The sequence below is a fragment of the Engystomops pustulosus genome, unplaced genomic scaffold (assembly GCF_040894005.1).
Source record: "Engystomops pustulosus unplaced genomic scaffold, aEngPut4.maternal MAT_SCAFFOLD_567, whole genome shotgun sequence".
In the NCBI taxonomy this organism is placed as follows: Eukaryota; Metazoa; Chordata; class Amphibia; order Anura; family Leptodactylidae; genus Engystomops; species Engystomops pustulosus.
This window is the reverse complement of record NW_027285447.1, coordinates 1,848-28,497: the sequence shown is the minus strand read 5'-3', so window position 1 is coordinate 28,497 and position 26,650 is coordinate 1,848. Positions and strand designations below refer to the sequence as shown.

Here is a 26,650-nt window from a genome sequence, read left to right as displayed (position 1 = left end):
GCCGCTGCCTTTCCTTCCATCCTGCGGCTTTATTATGGGCGCTCTCTCTCAGATCTGTCTCCGCGGCCGCCGCCATTTTGTGTTGGTTCTTTGCTCTCACGGCCGCTGGAGCGGACTCCGGTAATATGGCGCCCGCGGCTCCGCAGCCGCCAGTGACGCGCATGCGCCTGCAGCAGGGCGGGGCCGCGCGCTCATCTGTCGGCGGGTTCGCGCACGCAGTCTCAGTGACGTCGTGACGCGGCGGCGCGCCGGCCTCCTCCCTGGGCTCGGTTCATGTAGTGTGTAAGATGGCGGACTTCCTGCCGTCCCGCTCCGTGCTCTCCGTCTGCTTCCCCAACTGTGTCCTGACCAGCCGGGAGGCCGAGCAGCAGCGCAAGTCCAAGGACATCGACCGCTGCATCTCCCGGGAGAAAACCTACGTCAAGCGCCTGGTGAAGATCCTGCTGCTGGGCGCCGGGGAGAGCGGAAAGTCCACCTTCCTCAAGCAGATGCGCATCATCCACGGCCAGGACTTCGACGTCAGGGCCAAGCAGGAGTTCAGGGCCACCATCTACAGCAACGTCATCAAGGGTGAGAGACCCCGCCCACTGCGCCCCCAAACTGTGCGCCCCCCACGTCATACAGGAGACCCCCAAACATCACTGCCCGCAGACCCCCACACGTCACTGCTGGGAAACCCCCAAACTGCACCCCCACCTGTCATACAGGAGACCCCCAATCATCACTGCCTGGAGACCCCCAAACTGTGCGCCCCCACGTCATACAGGAGACCCCCAAACATCACTGCCCGGAGACCCCCACACGTCACTGCTGGGAAACCCCCAAACTGCACCCCCACCTGTCATACAGGAGACCCCCAATCATCACTGCCCGGAGACCCCCAAACTGTGCACCCACCTGTCATACAGAAGACCCCCAAACATCACTGCCCGGAGACCCCCAAACTGTGCGCCCCCCACGTCATACAGGAGACCCCCAAACATCACTGCCCGGAGACCCCCACACGTCACTGCTGGGAAACCCCCAAACTGCACCCCCACGTCATACAGGAGACCCCCAAACATCACTGCCCGGAGACCCCCAAACTGTGCACCCCCCACGTCATACAGGAGACCCCCAATCATCACTGCCTGGAGACCCCCAAACTGTGCACCCCCCACATCATACAGGAGACCCCCAAACATCACTGCTCGGAGACCCCCAAACTGTGCACCCCCCACGTCATACAGGAGACCCCCACCTGTCATAGAGAGACCCCCAAACATCACTGCCCGGAGACCCCCAAACTGTGCGCCCCCCACGTCATACAGGAGACCCCCCACGTCATACAGGAGACCCCCAAACATCACTGCCCGGAGACCCCCAGACTGTGCGCCCCCCACGTCATACAGGAGACCCCCAAACATCACTGCCCGGAGACCCCCAAACTGTGCGCCCCCACGTCATACAGGAGACCCCCAAACATCACTGCCCGGAGACCCCCACACGTCACTGCTGGGAAACCCCCAAACTGCACCCCCACCTGTCATACAGGAGACCCCCAATCATCACTGCCTGGAGACCCCCAAACTGTGCGCCCCCACGTCATACAGGAGACCCCCAAACATCACTGCCCGGAGACCCCCACACGTCACTGCTGGGAAACCCCCAAACTGCACCCCCACCTGTCATACAGGAGACCCCCAAACTGTGCGCCCCCCACGTCATAATGGAGACCCCCACCTGTCATACAGGAGACCCCCAAACATCACTGCCCGGAGACCCCCAAACTGTGCGCCCCCCACGTCATAATGGAGACCCCCACCTGTCATACAGGAGACCCCCAAACATCACTGCCCGGAGACCCCCACACGTCACTGCTGGGAAACAGCAGAAGACCCCCACCTGTCATACAAAAGACCCCCAAACATCACTGCTGGGAAACCCCCAAACTGCACCCCCACCTGTCATACAGGAGACCCCCAATCATCACTGCCTGGAGACCCCCAAACTGTGCACCCCCCACGTCATACAGAAGACCCCCACCTGTCATACAGAAGACCCCCAAACATCACTGCCCGGAGACCCCCAAACTGCACCCCCACCTGTCATACAGGAGACCCCCAAACATCACTGCCCGGAGACCCCCAAACTGTGCACCCCCCACGTCATACAGGAGACCCCCAAACATCACTGCCCGGAGAACCCCCAGCTGTGCACCCCCCACGTCATACAGGAGACCCCCAAACATCACTGCTCGGAGACCCCCAAACTGTGCACCCCCTACGTCATACAGAAGACCCCCAAACATCACCGCCCGGAGACCCCCAAACTGTGCACCCCCCACGTCATACAGGAGACCCCCAAACATCACTGCTCGGAGACCCCCAAACTGTGCACCCCCCACGTCATACAGGAGACCCCCACCTGTCATAGAGAGACCCCCAAACATCACTGCCCGGAGACCCCCAAACTGTGCGCCCCCCACGTCATACAGGAGACCCCCAAACATTACTGCCCGGAGACCCCCAGACTGTGCGCCCCCCACGTCATACAGGAGACCCCCAAACATCACTGCCCGGAGACCCCCAAACTGTCCGCCCCCCACGTCATACAGGAGACCCCCAAACATCACTGCCCGGAGACCCCCAAACTGTGCGCCCCCCACGTCATACAGGAGACCCCCAAACATCACTGCCCGGAGACCCCCAAACTGTGCACCCCCACGTCATACAGGAGACCCCCAAACATCACTGCCCGGAGACCCCCAAACTGCACCCCCACCTGTCATACAGGAGACCCCCAAACATCACTGCCCGGAGACCCCCAAACTGTGCGCCCCCCAACGTCATACAGGAGACCCCCACCTGTCATAGAGAGACCCCCAAACATCACTGCCCGGAGACCCCCAAACTGTGCGCCCCCCAACGTCATACAGGAGACCCACAAACATCACTGCCCAGAGACCCCCAAACTGTGCGCCCCCCACTTCATACAGGAGACCCCCAAACATCACTGCCCGGAGACCCCCAAACTGTGCGCCCCCCACTTCATACAGGAGACCCCCAAACATCACTGCCCGGAGACCCCCAAACTGTGCACCCCCCACATCATACAGGAGACCCCCAAACATCACTGCCCGGAGACCCCCAAACTGTGCGCCCCCCCATGTCATACAGGAGACCCCCAAACATCACTGCCCGGAGACCCCCAAACTGTCCGCCTCCCACGTCATACAGAAGACCCCCACCTGTCATAGAGACCCCCAAACATCACTGCCCAGAGAACCCCAGACTGTGCACCCCCCACGTCATACAGGAGACCCCCAAACATCACTGCTCGGAGACCCCCAAACTGTGTGCCCCCCACGTCATACAGGAGACCCACAAACATCACTGCCCGGAGACCCCCAAACTGTGCGCCCCCCACTTCATACAGGAGACCCCCAAACATCACTGCCCGGAGACCCCCAAACTGTGCGCCCCCACGTCATACAGGAGACCCCCAAACATCACTGCCCGGAGACCCCCAAACTGTGCGCCCCCCACGTCATACAGGAGACCCACAAACATCACTGCCCGGAGACCCCAAAACTGTGCGCCCCCCACGTCATACAGGAGACCCCCAAACATCACTGCCCGGAGACCCCCAAACTGTCCGCCCCCCACGTCATACAGGAGACCCCCAAACATCACTGCCCGGAGACCCCCAAACTGTGCACCCCCCACGTCATACAGGAGACCCCCACCTGTCATACGGGAGACCCCCAGACTGTGCGCCCCCCACCTGTCATACGGGGAGACCCCCAGACTGTGCGCCCCCCACCTGTCATACGGGGAGACCCCCAGACTGTGCGCCCCCCCACCTGTCATACGGGGAGACCCCCAGACTGTGCGCCCCCCCACCTGTCATACGGGGAGACCCCCAGACTGTGCGCCCCCCACCTGTCATACGGGGAGACCCCCAGACTGTGCGCCCCCCACCTGTCATACGGGGAGACCCCCAGACTGTGCGCCCCCCCACCTGTCATACGGGGAGACCCCCAGACTGTGCGCCCCCCCACCTGTCATACGGGGAGACCCCCAGACTGTGCGCCCCCCCACCTGTCATACGGGGAGACCCCCAGACTGTGCGCCCCCCCACCTGTCATACGGGGAGACCCCCAGACTGTGCGCCCCCCCACCTGTCATACGGGGAGACCCCCAGACTGTGCGCCCCCCCACCTGTCATACGGGGAGACCCCCAGACTGTGCGCCCCCCCACCTGTCATACGGGGAGACCCCCAGACTGTGCGCCCCCCCACCTGTCATACGGGGAGACCCCCAGACTGTGCGCCCCCCCACCTGTCATACGGGGAGACCCCCAGACTGTGCGCCCCCCCACCTGTCATACGGGGAGACCCCCAGACTGTGCGCCCCCCCACCTGTCATACGGGGAGACCCCCAGACTGTGCGCCCCCCCACCTGTCATACGGGGAGACCCCCAGACTGTGCGCCCCCCCACCTGTCATACGGGGAGACCCCCAGACTGTGCGCCCCCCCACCTGTCATACGGGGAGACCCCCAGACTGTGCGCCCCCCCACCTGTCATACGGGGAGACCCCCAGACTGTGCGCCCCCCCACCTGTCATACGGGGAGACCCCCAGACTGTGCGCCCCCCCACCTGTCATACGGGGAGACCCCCAGACTGTGCGCCCCCCCACCTGTCATACGGGGAGACCCCCAGACTGTGCGCCCCCCCACCTGTCATACGGGGAGACCCCCAGACTGTGCGCCCCCCCACCTGTCATACGGGGAGACCCCCAGACTGTGCGCCCCCCCACCTGTCATACGGGGAGACCCCCAGACTGTGCGCCCCCCCACCTGTCATACGGGGAGACCCCCAGACTGTGCGCCCCCCCACCTGTCATACGGGGAGACCCCCAGACTGTGCGCCCCCCCACGCGTCATACGGGGAGACCCCCAGACTGTGCGCCCCCCACGCGTCATACGGCTGCAGTATTGGGGTGTCTTCACCCTTGCTCTAGTTATGGGGTCACTGCTCCCCTCACTGCGGTCTTTTGGGGTCCTTACCTGTAATGATGTCGGCAGGAAGCGATTTTCAGGGGTTCAGGAGCCCCAAATCCTCCTCCTCCCAACAGCCTAAACATGTGCTGGTGAGAACTGTTATTGTCCCGCCTCTTAGGAAGGGGGCGTGGCCTGTCATCACATGACTCCTGCACAGTCCCAAAAAACGGACTCCGCCCTCATCACATTCCTCTTGAGATCATAGAACAGCGGCTCCTGTGTGGGCTTGTCCCGAAAACCCCGGCAGAAGAGTGACATCCCCCGACCTCTGACCCCACACTACTTATATATAACCTGTGTGATACCCCAGAGCTGCACTCACTATTCTGCTGCTGGTGCAGTCACTGTGTACATACATGACATTACTTATCCTGTACTGATCCTGAGTTACATCCTGTATTATACTCCAGAGCTGCACTCACTATTCTGCTGCTGGTGCAGTCACTGTGTACATACATGACATTACTTATCCTGTACTGATCCTGAGTTACATCCTGTATTATACTCCAGAGCTGCACTCACTATTCTGCTGCTGGTGCAGTCACTGTGTACATACATGACATTACTTATCCTGTACTGATCCTGAGTTACATCCTGTATTATACCCCAGAGCTGCACTCACTATTCTGCTGCTGGTGCAGTCACTGTGTACATACATGACATTACTTATCCTGTACTGATCCTGAGTTACATCCTGTATTATACCCCAGAGCTGCACTCACTATTCTGCTGCTGGTGCAGTCACTGTGTACATACATGACATTACTTATCCTGTACTGATCCTGAGTTACATCCTGTATTATACCCCAGAGCTGCACTCACTATTCTGCTGCTGGTGCAGTCACTGTGTACATACATGACATTACTTATCCTGTACTGATCCTGAGTTACATCCTGTATTATACCCCAGAGCTGCACTCACTATTCTGCTGCTGGTGCAGTCACTGTGTACATACATGACATTACTTATCCTGTACTGATCCTGAGTTACATCCTGTATTATACCCCAGAGCTGCACTCACTATTCTGCTGCTGGTGCAGTCACTGTGTACATACATGACATTACTTATCCTGTACTGATCCTGAGTTACATCCTGTATTATACTCCAGAGCTGCACTCACTATTCTGCTGCTGGTGCAGTCACTGTGTACATACATGACATTACTTATCCTGTACTGATCCTGAGTTACATCCTGTATTATACCCCAGAGCTGCACTCACTATTCTGCTGCTGGTGCAGTCACTGTGTACATACATGACATTACTTATCCTGTACTGATCCTGAGTTACATCCTGTATTATACCCCAGAGCTGCACTCACTATTCTGCTGCTGGTGGTGCAGTCACTGTGTACATACATGACATTACTTATCCTGTACTGATCCTGAGTTACATCCTGTATTATACTCCAGAGCTGCACTCACTATTCTGCTGCTGGTGCAGTCACTGTGTACATACATGACATTACTTATCCTGTACTGATCCTGAGTTACATCCTGTATTATACTCCAGAGCTGCACTCACTATTCTGCTGCTGGTGCAGTCACTGTGTACATACATGACATTACTTATCCTGTACTGATCCTGAGTTACATCCTGTATTATACTCCAGAGCTGCACTCACTATTCTGCTGCTGGTGCAGTCACTGTGTACATACATGACATTACTTATCCTGTACTGATCCTGAGTTACATCCTGTATTATACTCCAGAGCTGCACTCACTATTCTGCTGCTGGTGCAGTCACTGTGTACATACATGACATTACTTATCCTGTACTGATCCTGAGTTACATCCTGTATTATACCCCAGAGCTGCACTCACTATTCTGCTGCTGGTGCAGTCACTGTACATACATGACATTACTTATCCTGTACTGATCCTGAGTTACATCCTGTATTATACCCCAGAGCTGCACTCACTATTCTGCTGCTGGTGCAGTCACTGTGTACATACATGACATTACTTATCCTGTACTGATCCTGAGTTACATCCTGTATTATACTCCAGAGCTGCACTCACTATTCTGCTGCTGGTGCAGTCACTGTGTACATACATGACATTACTTATCCTGTACTGATCCTGAGTTACATCCTGTATTATACCCCAGAGCTGCACTCACTATTCTGCTGCTGGTGCAGTCACTGTGTACATACATGACATTACTTATCCTGTACTGATCCTGAGTTACATCCTGTATTATACTCCAGAGCTGCACTCACTATTCTGCTGCTGGTGCAGTCACTGTGTACATACATGACATTACTTATCCTGTACTGATCCTGAGTTACATGCTGTATTATACTCCAGAGCTGCACTCACTATTCTGCTGCTGGTGTAGTCACTGTGTACATACATGACATTACTTATCCTGTACTGATCCTGAGTTACATCCTGTATTATACTCCAGAGCTGCACTCACTATTCTGCTGCTGGTGCAGTCACTGTGTACATACATGACATGACTTATCCTGTACTGATCCTGAGTTACATCCTGTATTATACCCCAGAGCTGCACTCACTATTCTGCTGCTGGTGCAGTCACTGTGTACATACATGACATTACTTATCCTGTACTGATCCTGAGTTACATCCTGTATTATACTCCGGAGCTGCACTCACTATTCTGCTGCTGGTGCAGTCACTGTGTACATACATGACATTACTTATCCTGTACTGACCCTGAGTTACATCCTGTATTATACCCCAGAGCTGCACTCACTATTCTGCTGCTGGTGCAGTCACTGTGTACATACATGACATTACTTATCCTGTACTGATCCTGAGTTACATCCTGTATTACACCCCAGAGCTGCACTCACTATTCTGCTGCTGGTGCAGTCACTGTACATACATGACATTACTTATCCTGTACTGATCCTGAGTTATATCCTGTATTATACCCCAGAGCTGCACTCACTATTCTGCTGCTGGTGCAGTCACTGTGTACACACATGACATTACTTATCCTGTACTGATCCTGAGTTACATCCTGTATTATACTCCAGAGCTGCACTCACTATTCTGCTGCTGGTGCAGTCACTGTGTACATACATGACATTACTTATCCTGTACTGATCCTGAGTTACATCCTGTATTATACTCCAGAGCTGCACTCACTATTCTGCTGCTGGTGCAGTCACTGTGTACATACATGACATTACTTATCCTGTACTGATCCTGAGTTACATCCTGTATTATACCCCAGAGCTGCACTCACTATTCTGCTGCTGGTGGTGCAGTCACTGTGTACATACATGACATTACTTATCCTGTACTGATCCTGAGTTACATCCTGTATTATACCCCAGAGCTGCACTCACTATTCTGCTGCTGGTGCAGTCACTGTGTACATACATGACATTACTTATCCTGTACTGATCCTGAGTTACATCCTGTATTATACCCCAGAGCTGCACTCACTATTCTGCTGCTGGTGCAGTCACTGTGTACATACATGACATTACTTATCCTGTACTGATCCTGAGTTACATCCTGTATTATACCCCAGAGCTGCACTAACTATTCTGCTGCTGGTGCAGTCACTGTACATACATGACATTACTTATCCTGTACTGATCCTCAGTTACATCCTGTATTATACCCCAGAGCTGCACTCACTATTCTGCTGCTGGTGTAGTCACTATGTACATACATGACATTACTTATCCTGTACTGATCCTGAGTTACATCCTGTATTATACCCAGAGCTGCACTCACTATTCTGCTGCTGGTGCAGTCACTGTGTACATACATGACATTACTTATCCTGTACTGATCCTGAGTTACATCCTGTATTATACCCCAGAGCTGCACTCACTATTCTGCTGCTGGTGCAGTCACTGTACATACATGACATTACTTATCCTGTACTGATCCTGAGTTACATCCTGTATTATACCCCAGAGCTGCACTCACTATTCTGCTGCTGGTACAGTCACTGTGTACATACATGACATTACTTATCCTGTACTGATCCTGAGTTATATCCTGTATTATACCCCAGAGCTGCACTCACTATTCTGCTGCTGGTGCAGTCACTGTGTACATACATGACATTACTTATCCTGTACTGATCCTGAGTTACATCCTGTATTATACCCCAGAGCTGCACTCACTATTCTGCTGCTGGTGCAGTCACTATGTACATACATGACATTACTTATCCTGTACTGATCCTGAGTGACATCCTGTATTATACCCCAGAGCTGCACTCACTATTCTGCTGCTGGTGCAGTCACTGTGTACATACATGACATTACTTATCCTGTACTGATCCTGAGTTACATCCTGTATTATACCCCAGAGCTGCACTCACTATTCTGCTGGTGAAGTCACTGTGTACATACATGACATTACTTATCTTGTACTGATCCTGAGTTACATCCTGTATTATACCGCAGAGCTGCACTCACTATTCTGCTGCTGGTGCAGTCACTGTGTACATACATGACATTACTTATCCTGTACTGATCCTGAGTTACATCCTGTATTATACTCCAGAGCTGCACTCACTATTCTGCTCCTGGTGCAGTCACTGTGTACATACATGACATTACTTATCCTGTACTGATCCTGAGTTACATCCTGTATTATACTCCAGAGCTGCACTCGCTATTCTGCTGCTGGTGCAGTCACTGTGTACATACATGACATTACTTATCCTGTACTGATCCTGAGTTACATCCTGTATTATACTCTAGAGCTGCACTCACTATTCTGCTGCTGGTGCAGTCACTGTGTACATACATGACATTACTTATCCTGTACTGATCCTGAGTTACATCCTGTATTATACCCCAGAGCTGCACTCACTATTCTGCTGCTGGTGCAGTCACTGTGTACATACATGACATTACTTATCCTGTACTGATCCTGAGTTACATCCTGTATTATACCCCAGAGCTGCACTCACTATTCTGCTGCTGGTGCAGTCACTGTGTACATACATGACATTACTTATCCTGTACTGATCCTGAGTTACATCCTGTATTATACCCCAGAGCTGCACTCACTATTCTGCTGCTGGTGCAGTCACTGTGTACATACATGACATTACTTATCCTGTACTGATCCTGAGTTACATCCTGTATTATACTCCAGAGCTGCATTCACTATCCTGCTGCTGGTGCAGTCACTGTACATACATGACATTACTTATCCTGTACTGATCCTGAGTTACATCCTGTATTATACCCCAGAGCTGCACTCACTATTCTGCTGCTGGTGCAGTCACTGTACATACATGACATTACTTATCCTGTACTGATCCTGAGTTACATCCTGTATTATACCCCAGAGCTGCACTCACTATTCTGCTGCTGGTGCAGTCACTATGTACATACATGACATTACTTATCCTGTACTGATCCTGAGTTACATCCTGTATTATACCCCAGAGCTGCACTCACTATTCTGCTGCTGGTGCAGTCACTGTACATACATGACATTACTTATCCTGTACTGATCCTGAGTTACATCCTGTATTATACCCCAGAGCTGCACTCACTATTCTGCTGCTGGTGCAGTCACTGTGTACATACATGACATTACTTATCCTGTACTGATCCTGAGTTACATCCTGTATTATACCCCAGAGCTGCACTCACTATTCTGCTGCTGGTGCAGTCACTGTGTACATACATGACATTTACTTATCCTGTACTGATCCTGAGTTACACCCTGTATTATACTCCAGAGCTGCACTCACTATTCTGCTGCTGGTGCAGTCACTGTACATACATGACATTACTTATCCTGTACTGATCCTGAGTTACATCCTGTATTCTACCCCAGAGCTGCACTCACTATTCTGCTGCTGGTGCAGTCACTGTGTACATACATGACATTACTTATCCTGCACTGATCCTGAGTTACATCCTGTATTATACTCCGGAGCTGCACTCACTATTCTGCTGCTGGTGCAGTCACTGTGTACATACATGACATTACTTATCCTGTACTGACCCTGAGTTACATCCTGTATTATACCCCAGAGCTGCACTCACTATTCTGCTGCTGGTGCAGTCACTGTGTACATACATGACATTACTTATCCTGTACTGATCCTGAGTTACATCCTGTATTACACCCCAGAGCTGCACTCACTATTCTGCTGCTGGTGCAGTCACTGTACATACATGACATTACTTATCCTGTACTGATCCTGAGTTATATCCTGTATTATACCCCAGAGCTGCACTCACTATTCTGCTGTATTATACCCCAGAGCTGCACTCACTATTCTGCTGTATTATACCCCAGAGCTGCACTCACTATTCTGCTGCTGGTGCAGTCACTGTGTACATACATGACATTACTTATCCTGTACTGATCCTGAGTTACATCCTGTATTATACCCCAGAGCTGCACTCACTATTCTGCTGCTGGTGCAGTCACTGTGTACATACATGACATTACTTATCCTGTACTGATCCTGCGTTACATCCTGTATTATACTCCAGAGCTGCACTCACTATTCTGCTGCTGGTGCAGTCACTGTGTACATACATGACATTACTTATCCTGTACTGATCCTGAGTTACATCCTGTATTATGCTCTAGAGCTGCACTCACTATTCTGCTGCTGGTGCAGTCACTGTGTACATACATGACATTACTTATCCTGTACTGATCCTGCGTTACATCCTGTATTATACCCCAGAGCTGCACTCACTATTCTGCTGCTGGTGCAGTCACTGTGTACATACATGACATTACTTATCCTGTACTGATCCTGAGTTACATCCTGTATTATACCCCAGAGCTGCACTCACTATTCTGCTGCTGGTGCAGTCACTGTGTACATACAGGACATTACTTATCCTGTACTGATCCTGAGTTACATCCTGTATTATACACCAGAGCTGCACTCACTATTCTGCTGCTGGTGCAGTCACTGTGTACATACATGACATTACTTATCCTGCACTGATCCTGAGTTACATCCTGTATTATACTCCAGAGCTGCACTCACTATTCTGCTGCTGGTGCAGTCACTGTGTACATACATGACATTACTTATCCTGTACTGATCCTGAGTTACATCCTGTATTATACTCCAGAGCTGCACTCACTATTCTGCTGCTGGTGCAGTCACTGTGTACATACATGACATTACTTATCCTGTACTGATCCTGCGTTACATCCTGTATTATACTCCAGAGCTGCACTCACTATTCTGCTGCTGGCGCAGTCACTGTGTACATACATGACATTACTTATCCTGTACTGATCCTGAGTTACATCCTGTATTACACCCCAGAGCTGCACTCACTATTCTGCTGCTGGTGCAGTCACTGTGTACATACATGACATTACTTATCCTGTACTGATCCTGAGTTTCATCCTGTATTATACTCCAGAGCTGCACTCACTATTCTGCTGCTGGTGCAGTCACTGTGTGCATACATGACATTACTTATCCTGTACTGATCCTGAGTTACATCCTGTATTATACTCCAGAGCTGCACTCACTATTCTGCTGCTGGTGCAGTCACTGTGTACATACATGACATTACTTATCCTGTACTGATCCTGAGTTACACCCTGTATTATACCCCAGAGCTGCACTCACTATTCTGCTGCTGGTGCAGTCACTGTGTACATACATGACATTACTTATCCTGTACTGATCCTGAGTTACATCCTGTATTATACCCAGAGCTGCACTCACTATTCTGCTGCTGGTGCAGTCACTGTGTACATACATGACATTACTTATCCTGTACTGATCCTGAGTTACATCCTGTATTATACCCTAGAGCTGCACTCACTATTCTGCTGCTGGTGCAGTCACTGTACATACATGACATTACTTATCCTGTACTGATCCTGAGTTACATCCTGTATTATACCCCAGAGCTGCACTCACTATTCTGCTGCTGGTGCAGTCACTGTGTACATACATGACATTACTTATCCTGTACTGATCCTGAGTTACATCCTGTATTATACACCAGAGCTGCACTCACTATTCTGCTGCTGGTGCAGTCACTGTGTACAGACATGACATTACTTATCCTGTACTGATCCTGAGTTACATCCTGTATTATACTCCAGAGCTGCACTCACTATTCTGCTGCTGGTGCAGTCACTGTGTACATACATGACATTACTTATCCTGTACTGATCCTGAGTTACATCCTGTATTATACTCCAGAGCTGCACTCACTATTCTGCTGCTGGTGCAGTCACTGTACATACATGACATTCCTTATCCTGTACTGTTCCTGAGTTACATCCTGTATTATACCCCAGAGCTGCACTCACTATTCTGCTGCTGGTGCAGTCACTGTACATACATGACATTACTTATCCTGTACTGATCCTGAGTTACATCCTGTATTATATCCCAGAGCTGCACTCACTATTCTGCTGCTGGTGCAGTCACTGTGTACACACATGACATTACTTATCCTGTACTGATCCTGAGTTACATCCTGTATTATACTCCAGAGCTGCACTCACTATTCTGCTGCTGGTGCAGTCACTGTGTACATACATGACATTCCTTATCCTGTACTGATCCTGAGTTACATCCTGTATTATACTCCAGAGCTGCACTCACTATTCTGCTGCTGGTGCAGTCACTGTACGTACATGACATTACTTATCCTGTACTGATCCTGAGTTACATCCTGTATTATACCCCAGAGCTGCACTCACTATTCTGCTGCTGGTGCAGTCACTATGTACATACATGACATTACTTATCCTGTACTGATCCTGAGTTACATCCTGTATTATACTCCAGAGCTGCACTCACTATTCTGCTGCTGGTGCAGTCACTGTGTACATACATGACATTACTTATCCTGTACTGATCCTGAGTTACATCCTGTATTATACTCCAGAGCTGCACTCACTATTCTGCTGCTGGTGCAGTCACTGTGTACATACATGACATTACTTATCCTGTACTGATCCTGAGTTACATCCTGTATTATACCCCAGAGCTGCACTCACTATTCTGCTGCTGGTGCAGTCACTGTGTACACACATGACATTACTTATCCTGTACTGATCCTGAGTTACATCCTGTATTATACTCCAGAGCTGCACTCACTATTCTGCTGCTGGTGCAGTCACTGTGTACATACATGACATTCCTTATCCTGTACTGATCCTGAGTTACATCCTGTATTATACCCCAGAGCTGCACTCACTATTCTGCTGCTGGTGCAGTCACTGTACGTACATGACATTACTTATCCTGTACTGATCCTGAGTTACATCCTGTATTATACCCCAGAGCTGCACTCACTATTCTGCTGCTGGTGCAGTCACTATGTACATACATGACATTACTTATCCTGTACTGATCCTGAGTTACATCCTGTATTATACTCCAGAGCTGCACTCACTATTCTGCTGCTGGTGCAGTCACTGTGTACATACATGACATTACTTATCCTGTACTGATCCTGAGTTACATCCTGTGTTATACTCCAGAGCTGCACTCACTATTCTGCTGCTGGTGCAGTCACTGTGTACATACATGACATTACTTATCCTGTACTGATCCTGAGTTACATCCTGTATTATACCCCAGAGCTGCACTCACTATTCTGCTGCTAGTGCAGTCACTGTGTACATACATGACATTACTTATCCTGTACTGATCCTGAGTTACATCCTGTATTATACCCCAGAGCTGCACTCACTATTCTGCTGCTGGTGCAGTCACTGTGTACATACATGACATTACTTATCCTGTACTGATCCTGAGTTACATCCTGTATTATACCCCAGAGCTGCACTCACTATTCTGCTGCTGGTGCAGTCACTGTGTATATACATGACATTACTTATCCTGTACTGATCCTGAGTTACATCCTGTATTATACCCCAGAGCTGCACTCACTTTTCTGCTGGTGCAGTCACTGTGTACATACATGACATTACTTATCCTGTACTGATCCTGAGTTACATCCTGTATTATACTCCAGAGCTGCACTCACTATTCTGCTGCTGGTGCAGTCACTGTGTACATACATGACATTACTTATCCTGTACTGATCCTGAGTTACATCCTGTATTATACTCCAGAGCTGCACTCACTATTCTGCTGCTGGTGCAGTCACTATGTACATACATGACATTACTTATCCTGTACTGATCCTGAGTTACATCCTGTATTATACCCCAGAGCTGCACTCACTATTCTGCTGCTGGTGCAGTCACTGTGTACATACATAACATTACTTATCCTGTACTGATCCTGAGTTACATCCTGTATTATACTCCAGAGCTGCACTCACTATTCTGCTGCTGGTGCAGTCACTGTGTACATACATGACATTACTTATCCTGTACTGATCCTGAGTTACATCCTGTATTATACTCCAGAGCTGCACTCACTATTCTGCTGCTGGTGCAGTCACTGTGTACATACATGACATTACTTATCCTGTACTGATCCTGAGTTACATCCTGTATTATACCCCAGAGCTGCACTCGCTATTCTGCTGCTGGTGGAGTCACTGTACATACATGACATTACTTATCCTGTACTGATCCTGAGTTACATTCTGTATTATACTGCAGAGCTGCACTCACTATTCTGCTGCTGGTGCAGTCACTGTGTACATACATGACATTACTTATCCTGTACTGATCCTGAGTTACATCCTGTATTATACCCCAGAGCTGCACTCACTATTCTGCTGCTGGTGCAGTCACTGTACATACATGACATTACTTATCCTGTACTGATCCTGAGTTACATCCTGTATTATACTCCGGAGCTGCACTCACTATTCTGCTGCTGGTGCAGTCACTGTACATACATGACATTACTTATCCTGTACTGATCCTGAGTTACACCCTGTATTATACCCCAGAGCTACACTCACTATTCTGCTGCTGGTGCAGTCACTGTGTACATACATGACATTACTTATCCTGTACTGATCCTGAGTTACATCCTGTATTATACCCCAGAGCTGCACTCACTATTCTGCTGCTGGTGCAGTCACTGTGTACATACATGTCATTACTTATCCTGTACTGATCCTGAGTTACATCCTGTATTATACCCTAGAGCTGCACTCACTATTCTGCTGCTGGTGCAGTCACTGTGTACATACATGACATTACTTATCCTGTACTGATCCTGAGTTACATCCTGTATTATACCCCAGAGCTGCACTCACTATTCTGCTGCTGGTGCAGTCACTGTGTACATACATGACATTACTTATCCTGTACTGATCCTGAGTTACATCCTGTATTATACCCCAGAGCTGCACTCACTATTCTGCTGCTGGTGCAGTCACTGTGTACATACATGACATTACTTATCCTGTACTGATCCTGAGTTACATCCTGTATTATACTCCAGAGCTGCACTCACTATTCTGCTGCTGGTGCAGTCACTGTGTACATACATGACATTACTTATCCTGTACTGATCCTGAGTTACATCCTGTATTATACTCCAGAGCTGCACTCACTATTCTGCTGCTGGTGCAGTCACTGTGTACATACATGACATTACTTATCCTGTACTGATCCTGAGTTACATCCTGTATTATACCCTAGAGCTGCACTCACTATTCTGCTGCTGGTGCAGTCACTGTGTACATACATAACATTACTTATCCTGTACTGATCCTGAGTTACATCCTGTATTATACCCCAGAGCTGCACTCACTATTCTGCTGCTGGTGCAGTCACTGTGTACATACATGACATTACTTATCCTGTACTGATCCTGAGTTACATCCTGTATTATACCCCAGAGCTGCACTCACTATTCTGCTGCTGGTGCAGTCACTGTGTACATACATAACATTACTTATCCTGTACTGATCCTGAGTTACATCCTGTATTATACCCCAGAGCTGCACTCACTATTCTGCTGCTGGTGCAGTCACTGTGTACATACATGACATTACTTATCCTGTACTGATCCTGAGTTACATCCTGTATTATACCCCAGAGCTGCACTCACTATTCTGCTGCTGGTGCAGTCACTGTGTACATACATGACATTACTTATCCTGTACTGATCCTGAGTTACATCCTGTATTATACTCCAGAGCTGCACTCACTATTCTGCTGCTGGTGCAGTCACTGTGTACATACATGACATTACTTATCCTGTACTGATCCTGAGTTACATCCTGTATTATACTCCAGAGCTGCACTCACTATTCTGCTGCTGGTGCAGTCACTGTGTACATACATGACATTACTTATCCTGTATTATACCCCAGAGCTGCACTCACTATTCTGCTGCTGGTGCAGTCACTGTGTACATACATGACATTACTTATCCTGTACTGATCCTGAGTTACATCCTGTATTATACCCCAGAGCTGCACTCACTATTCTGCTGCTGGTGCAGTCACTGTGTACATACATGACATTACTTATCCTGTACTGATCCTGAGTTACATCCGGTATTATACCCCAGAGCTGCACTCACTATTCTGCTGCTGGTGCAGTCACTGTACATACATGACATTACTTATCCTGTACTGATCCTGAGTTACATCCTGTATTATACTCCGGAGCTGCACTCACTATTCTGCTGCTGGTGCAGTCACTGTGTACATACATGACATTACTTATCCTGTACTGATCCTGAGTTACATCCTGTATTATACCCCACAGCTGCACTCACTATTCTGCTGCTGGTGCAGTCACTGTATATACATGACATTACTTATCCTGTACTGATCCTGAGTTACATCCTGTATTATACTCCAGAGCTGCACTCAGTATTCTGCTGCTGGTGCAGTCACTGTGTACATACATGACATTACTTATCCTGTATTATACACAGAGCTGCACTCACTATTCTGCTGCTGGTGCAGTCACTGTGTACATACATGACATTACTTATCCTGTACTGATCCTGAGTTACATCCTGTATTATACCCCAGAGCTGCACTCACTATTCTGCTGCTGGTGCAGTCACTGTGTACATACATGACATTACTTATCCTGTACTGATCCTGAGTTACATCCTGTATTATACCCCAGAGCTGCACTCACTATTCTGCTGCTGGTGCAGTCACTGTGTACATACATGACATTACTTATCCTGTACTGATCCTGAGTTACATCCTGTATTATACCCCAGAGCTGCACTCACTATTCTGCTGGTGCAGTCACTGTGTACATACATGACATTACTTATCCTGTACTGATCCTGAGTTACATCCTGTATTATACTCCAGAGCTGCACTCACTATTCTGCTGCTGGTGCAGTCACTGTACATACATGACATTACTTATCCTGTACTGATCCTGAGTTACATCCTGTATTATACCCCAGAGCTGCACTCACTATTCTGCTGCTGGTGCAGTCACTGTGTACATACATGACATTACTTATCCTGTACTGATCCTGAGTTACATCCTGTATTATACCCCAGAGCTGCACTCACTATTCTGCTGCTGGTGCAGTCACTGTGTACATACATGACATTACTTATCCTGTACTGATCCTGAGTTACATCCTGTATTATACCCCGGAGCTGCACTCACTATTCTGCTGCTGGTGCAGTCACTGTGTACATACATGACATTACTTATCCTGTACTGATCCTGAGTTACATCCTGTATTATACTCCAGAGCTGCACTCACTATTCTGCTGCTGGTGCAGTCACTGTGTACATACATGACATTACTTATCCTGTACTGATCCTGAGTTACATCCTGTATTATACCCCAGAGCTGCACTCACTATTCTGCTGCTGGTGCAGTCACTGTGTACATACATGACATTACTTATCCTGTACTGATCCTGAGTTACATCCTGTATTATACTCCAGAGCTGCACTCACTATTCTGCTGCTGGTGCAGTCACTGTGTACATACATGACATTACTTATCCTGTACTGATCCTGCGTTACATCCTGTATTATACTCCAGAGCTGCACTCACTATTCTGCTGCTGGCGCAGTCACTGTGTACATACATGACATTACTTATCCTGTACTGATCCTGAGTTACATCCTGTATTACACCCCAGAGCTGCACTCACTATTCTGCTGCTGGTGCAGTCACTGTGTACATACATGACATTACTTATCCTGTACTGATCCTGAGTTACATCCTGTATTATACCCCAGAGCTGCACTCACTATTCTGCTGCTGGTGCAGTCACTGTACATACATGACATTACTTATCCTGTACTGATCCTGAGTTACATCCTGTATTATACCCCAGAGCTGCACTCACTATTCTGCTGCTGGTGCAGTCACTGTGTACATACATGACATTACTTATCCTGTACTGATCCTGAGTTACATCCTGTATTATACTCCAGAGCTGCACTCACTATTCTGCTGCTGGTGCAGTCACTGTGTACATACATGACATTACTTATCCTGTACTGATCCTGAGTTACATCCTGTATTATACCCCAGAGCTGCACTCACTATTCTGCTGCTTGTGCAGTCACTGTGTACACACATGACATTACTTATCCTGTACTGATCCTGAGTTACATCCTGTATTATACCCCAGAGCTGCACTCACTATTCTGCTGCTGGTGCAGTCACTGTGTACATACATGACATTACTTATCCTGTACTGATCCTGAGTTACATCCTGTATTATACCCCAGAGCTGCACTCACTATTCTGCTGCTGGTGCAGTCACTGTGTACATACATGACATTACTTATCCTGTACTGATCCTGAGTTTCATCCTGTATTATACTCCAGAGCTGCACTCACTATTCTGCTGCTGGTGCAGTCACTGTGTACATACATGACATTACTTATCCTGTACTGATCCTGAGTTACATCCTGTATTATACTCCAGAGCTGCACTCACTATTCTGCTGCTGGTGCAGTCACTGTGTACATACATGACATTACTTATCCTGTACTGATCCTGAGTTACACCCTGTATTATACCCCAGAGCTGCACTCACTATTCTGCTGCTGGTGCAGTCACTGTGTACATACATGACATTACTTATCCTGTACTGATCCTGAGTTACATCCTGTATTATACCCAGAGCTGCACTCACTATTCTGCTGCTGGTGCAGTCACTGTCTACAGACATGACATTACTTATCCTGTACTGATCCTGAGTTACATCCTGTATTATACTCCAGAGCTGCACTCACTATTCTGCTGCTGGTGCAGTCACTGTGTACATACATGACATTACTTATCCTGTACTGATCCTGAGTTACATCCTGTATTATACTCCAGAGCTGCACTCACTATTCTGCTGCTGGTGCAGTCACTGTGTACATACATGACATTCCTTATCCTGTACTGTTCCTGAGTTACATCCTGTATTATACCCCAGAGCTGCACTCGCTATTCTGCTGCTGGTGCAGTCACTGTACATACATGACATTACTTATCCTGTACTGATCCTGAGTTACATCCTGTATTATATCCCAGAGCTGCACTCACTATTCTGCTGCTGGTGCAGTCACTGTGTACACACATGACATTTCTTATCCTGTACTGATCCTGAGTTACATCCTGTATTATACTCCAGAGCTGCACTCACTATTCTGCTGCTGGTGCAGTCACTGTGTACATACATGACATTCCTTATCCTGTACTGATCCTGAGTTACATCCTGTATTATACTCCAGAGCTGCACTCACTATTCTGCTGCTGGTGCAGTCACTGTACGTACATGACATTACTTATCCTGTACTGATCCTGAGTTACATCCTGTATTATACCCCAGAGCTGCACTCACTATTCTGCTGCTGGTGCAGTCACTATGTACATACATGACATTACTTATCCTGTACTGATCCTGAGTTACATCCTGTATTATACTCCAGAGCTGCACTCACTATTCTGCTGCTGGTGCAGTCACTGTGTACATACATGACATTACTTATCCTGTACTGATCCTGAGTTACATCCTGTATTATACTCCAGAGCTGCACTCACTATTCTGCTGCTGGTGCAGTCACTGTGTACATACATGACATTACTTATCCTGTACTGATCCTGAGTTACATCCTGTATTATACCCCAGAGCTGCACTCACTATTCTGCTGCTAGTGCAGTCACTGTGTACATACATGACATTACTTATCCTGTACTGATCCTGAGTTACATCCTGTATTATACCCCAGAGCTGCACTCACTATTCTGCTGCTGGTGCAGTCACTGTGTACATACATGACATTACTTATCCTGTACTGATCCTGAGTTACATCCTGTATTATACCCCAGAGCTGCACTCACTTTTCTGCTGGTGCAGTCACTGTGTACATACATGACATTACTTATCCTGTACTGATCCTGAGTTACATCCTGTATTATACCCCAGAGCTGCACTCACTTTTCTGATAGTGCAGTCACTGTGTACATACATGACATTACTTATCCTGTACTGATCCTGAGTTACATCCTGTATTATACCCCAGAGCTGCACTCACTATTCTGCTGCTGGTACAGTCACTGTGTACATACATGACATTACTTATCCTGTACTGATCCTGAGTTACATCCTGTATTATACCCCAGAGCTGCACTCACTTTTCTGATAGTGCAGTCACTGTGTACATACATGACATTACTTATCCTGTACTGATCCTGAGTTACATCCTGTATTATACCCCAGAGCTGCACTCACTATTCTGCTGCTGGTACAGTCACTGTGTACATACATGACATTACTTATCCTGTACTGATCCTGAGTTACATCCTGTATTATACTCCAGAGCTGCACTCACTATTCTGCTGCTGGTGCAGTCACTGTGTACATACATGACATTACTTATCCTGTACTGATCCTGAGTTACATCCTGTATTATACCCCAGAGCTGCACTCGCTATTCTGCTGCTGGTGGAGTCACTGTACATACATGACATTACTTATCCTGTACTGATCCTGAGTTACATCCTGTATTATACTGCAGAGCTGCACTCACTATTCTGCTGCTGGTGCAGTCACTGTGTACATACATGACATTACTTATCCTGTACTGATCCTGAGTTACATCCTGTATTATACCCCAGAGCTGCACTCACTATTCTGCTGCTGGTGCAGTCACTGTACATACATGACATTACTTATCCTGTACTGATCCTGAGTTACATCCTGTATTATACTCCGGAGCTGCACTCACTATTCTGCTGCTGGTGCAGTCACTGTACATACATGACATTACTTATCCTGTACTGATCCTGAGTTACACCCTGTATTATACCCCAGAGCTGCACTCACTATTCTGCTGCTGGTGCAGTCACTGTGTACATACATGACATTACTTATCCTGTAGTGATCCTGAGTTACATCCTGTATTATACCCCAGAGCTGCACTCACTATTCTGCTGCTGGTGCAGTCACTGTGTACATACATGTCATTACTTATCCTGTACTGATCCTGAGTTACATCCTGTATTATACCCTAGAGCTGCACTCACTATTCTGCTGCTGGTGCAGTCACTGTGTACATACATGACATTACTTATCCTGTACTGATCCTGAGTTACATCCTGTATTATACCCCAGAGCTGCACTCACTATTCTGCTGCTGGTGCAGTCACTGTGTACATACATGACATTACTTATCCTGTACTGATCCTGAGTTACATCCTGTATTATACCCCAGAGCTGCACTCACTATTCTGCTGCTGGTGCAGTCACTGTGTACATACATAACATTACTTATCCTGTACTGATCCTGAGTTACATCCTGTATTATACCCCAGAGCTGCACTCACTATTCTGCTGCTGGTGCAGTCACTGTGTACATACATGACATTACTTATCCTGTACTGATCCTGAGTTACATCCTGTATTATACCCTAGAGCTGCACTCACTATTCTGCTGCTGGTGCAGTCACTGTGTACATACATAACATTACTTATCCTGTACTGATCCTGAGTTACATCCTGTATTATACCCCAGAGCTGCACTCACTATTCTGCTGCTGGTGCAGTCACTGTGTACATACATGACATTACTTATCCTGTACTGATCCTGAGTTACATCCTGTATTATACCCCAGAGCTGCACTCACTATTCTGCTGCTGGTGCAGTCACTGTGTACATACATAACATTACTTATCCTGTACTGATCCTGAGTTACATCCTGTATTATACCCCAGAGCTGCACTCACTATTCTGCTGCTGGTGCAGTCACTGTGTACATACATGACATTACTTATCCTGTACTGATCCTGAGTTACATCCTGTATTATACCCCAGAGCTGCACTCACTATTCTGCTGCTGGTGCAGTCACTGTGTACATACATGACATTACTTATCCTGTACTGATCCTGAGTTACATCCTGTATTATACTCCAGAGCTGCACTCACTATTCTGCTGCTGGTGCAGTCACTGTGTACATACATGTCATTACTTATCCTGTACTGATCCTGAGTTACATCCTGTATTATACTCCAGAGCTGCACTCACTATTCTGCTGCTGGTGCAGTCACTGTGTACATACATGACATTACTTATCCTGTATTATACCCCAGAGCTGCACTCACTATTCTGCTGCTGGTGCAGTCACTGTGTACATACATGACATTACTTATCCTGTACTGATCCTGAGTTACATCCTGTATTATACCCCAGAGCTGCACTCACTATTCTGCTGCTGGTGCAGTCACTGTGTACATACATGACATTACTTATCCTGTACTGATCCTGAGTTACATCCGGTATTATACCCCAGAGCTGCACTCACTATTCTGCTGCTGGTGCAGTCACTGTACATACATGACATTACTTATCCTGTACTGATCCTGAGTTACATCCTGTATTATACTCCGAGCTGCACTCACTATTCTGCTGCTGGTGCAGTCCACTGTGTACATACATGACATTACTTATCCTGTACTGATCCTGAGTTACATCCTGTATTATACCCCACAGCTGCACTCACTATTCTGCTGCTGGTGCAGTCACTGTACATACATGACATTACTTATCCTGTACTGATCCTGAGTTACATCCTGTATTATACTCCAGAGCTGCACTCAGTATTCTGCTGCTGGTGCAGTCACTGTACATACATGACATTACTTATCCTGTATTATACACAGAGCTGCACTCACTATTCTGCTGCTGGTGCAGTAACTGTGTACATACATGACATTACTTATCCTGTACTGATCCTGAGTTACATCCTGTATTATACCCCACAGCTGCACTCACTATTCTGCTGCTGGTGCAGTCACTGTACATACATGACATTACTTATCCTGTACTGATCCTGAGTTACATCCGTATTATACTCCAGAGCTGCACTCACTATTCTGCTGCTGGTGCAGTCACTGTACATACATGACATTACTTATCCTGTACTGATCCTGAGTTACATCCTGTATTATACCCCAGAGCTGCACTCACTATTCTGCTGCTGGTGCAGTCGCTGTGTACATACATAACATTACTTATCCTGTACTGATCCTGAGTTACATCCTGTATTATACCCCAGAGCTGCACTCACTATTCTGCTGCTGGTGCAGTCGCTGTGTACATACATGACATTACTTATCCTGTACTGATCCTGAGTTACATCCTGTATTATACTCCAGAGCTGCACTCACTATTCTGCTGCTGGTGGCAGTCACTGTGTACATACATGACATTACTTATCCTGTACTGATCCTGAGTTACATCCTGTATTATACTCCAGAGCTGCACTCGCTATTCTGCTGCTGTGCAGTCACTGTGTACATACATGACATTACTTATCCTGTACTGATCCTGAGTTTACATCCTGTATTATACTCCAGAGCTGCACTCACTATTCTGCTGCTGGTGCAGTCACTGTGTACATACATGACATTACTTATCCTGTACTGATCCTGAGTTACATCCTGTATTATACTCCAGAGCTGCACTCGCTATTCTGCTGCTGGTGCAGTCACTGTGTACATAACATGACATTACTTATCCTGTACTGATCCTGAGTTACATCCTGTATTATACTCCAGAGCTGCACTCACTATTCTGCTGCTGGTGCAGTCACTGTGTACATACATGACATTACTTATCCTGTACTGATCCTGAGTTACATCCTGTATTATACTCCAGAGCTGCACTCACTATTCTGCTGCTGGTGCAGTCACTGTGTACATACATGACATTACTTATCCTGTACTGATCCTGAGTTACATCCTGTATTATACTCCAGAGCTGCACTCACTATTCTGCTGCTGGTGCAGTCACTGTACATACATGACATTACTTATCCTGTACTGATCCTGAGTTACATCCTGTATTATACCCCAGAGCTGCACTCACTATTCTGCTGCTGGTGCAGTCACTGTATATACATGACATTACTTATCCTGTACTGATCCTGAGTTACATCCTGTATTATACCCAGAGCTGCACTCACTATTCTGCTGCTGGTGCAGTCACTGTGTACATACATGACATTACTTATCCTGTACTGATCCTGAGTTACATCCCGTATTATACCCCAGAGCTGCACTCACTATTCTGCTGCTGGTGCAGTCACTGTGTACATACATGACATTACTTATCCTGTACTGATCCTGAGTTACATCCTGTATTATACCCTAGAGCTGCACTCACTATTCTGCTGCTGGTGCAGTCACTGTGTACATACATGACATTACTTGTCCTGGCGGGCTCTCCTCCCCCTCCCCTCTGGGGGGTCCTGGTGGGCCTCTCCTCCCCTCCCCTCTGGGGGGGGTCCTGGCGGGCTCTCTTCCTCCCCCTCCCCTCTGGGGGGGGGGTCCTGGCGGGCTCTCTTCCTCCCCCTCCCCTCTGGGGGGGGGTCCCTGGCGGCTCTCTTCCTCCCCCTCCCCTCTGGGGGGGGGTCCTGGCGGGCTCTCTTCCTCCCCCTCCCCTCTGGGGGTGGGTCCTGGCGGGCTCTCTTCCTCCCCTCCCCTCTGTGGGGGGGGTCCTGGCGGGCTCTCTTCCTCCCCCTCCCCTCTGGGGGGTCCTGGCGGGCTCTCTTCCTCCCCTCCCCTCTGGGGGGGGTCCTGGCGGGCTCTCTTCCTCCCCCTCCCCTCTGGGGGGGGTCCTGGCGGGCTCTCCTCCCCCTCCCCTCTGGGGGGGGTCCTGGCAGGCTCTCCTCCTCCCCCCTCCCCTCTGGGGGGGTCCTGGCGGGCTCTCCTCCTCCTCCCCCTCCCCTCTGGGGGGGGTCCTGGCGGGCTCTTTTCCTCCCCCTCCCCTCTGGGGGGGGTCCTGGCGGGCTCTCTTCCTCCCCCTCCCCTCTGGGGGGGTCCTGGCGGGCTCTCTTCCTCCCCTCCCCTCTGGGGGGGGTCCTGGCGGGCTCTCTTCCTCCCCCTCCCCTCTGGGGGGGGTCCTGGCGGGCTCTCTTCCTCCCCCTCCCCTCTGGGGGGGGTCCTGGCGGGCTCTCTTCCTCCCCCTCCCCTCTGGGGGGGGTCCTGGCGGGCTCTCCCTGATTCTCCGGTTTTCCTGCAGGTATCCGGGTGCTGGTGGACGCGCGGGAGAAGCTGCACATCCCGTGGGGAGATCCGTCCAATCAGAAGAATGGGGAGGTGATGATGGCATTTGACACGCGCTCGGCCCTGGTGGCCCAGGGGATGGTGGAGCCCTCAGGTCTTCCTCCTGCACTTGGCATCTATAAAGGCGCTGTGGGCGGACAGCGGGATCCAGCACGCCTACGACCGCCGCCGCGAGTTCCAGCTG

At 48.7% G+C, this 26,650-nt stretch overlaps 1 pseudogene; it reads left to right on the top strand.

The window, feature by feature from the left end:
- Window positions 1-206: 206 nt before the first annotated feature.
- LOC140111721 (guanine nucleotide-binding protein subunit alpha-13-like) lies at window positions 207-26,650 on the top strand (annotated as a pseudogene).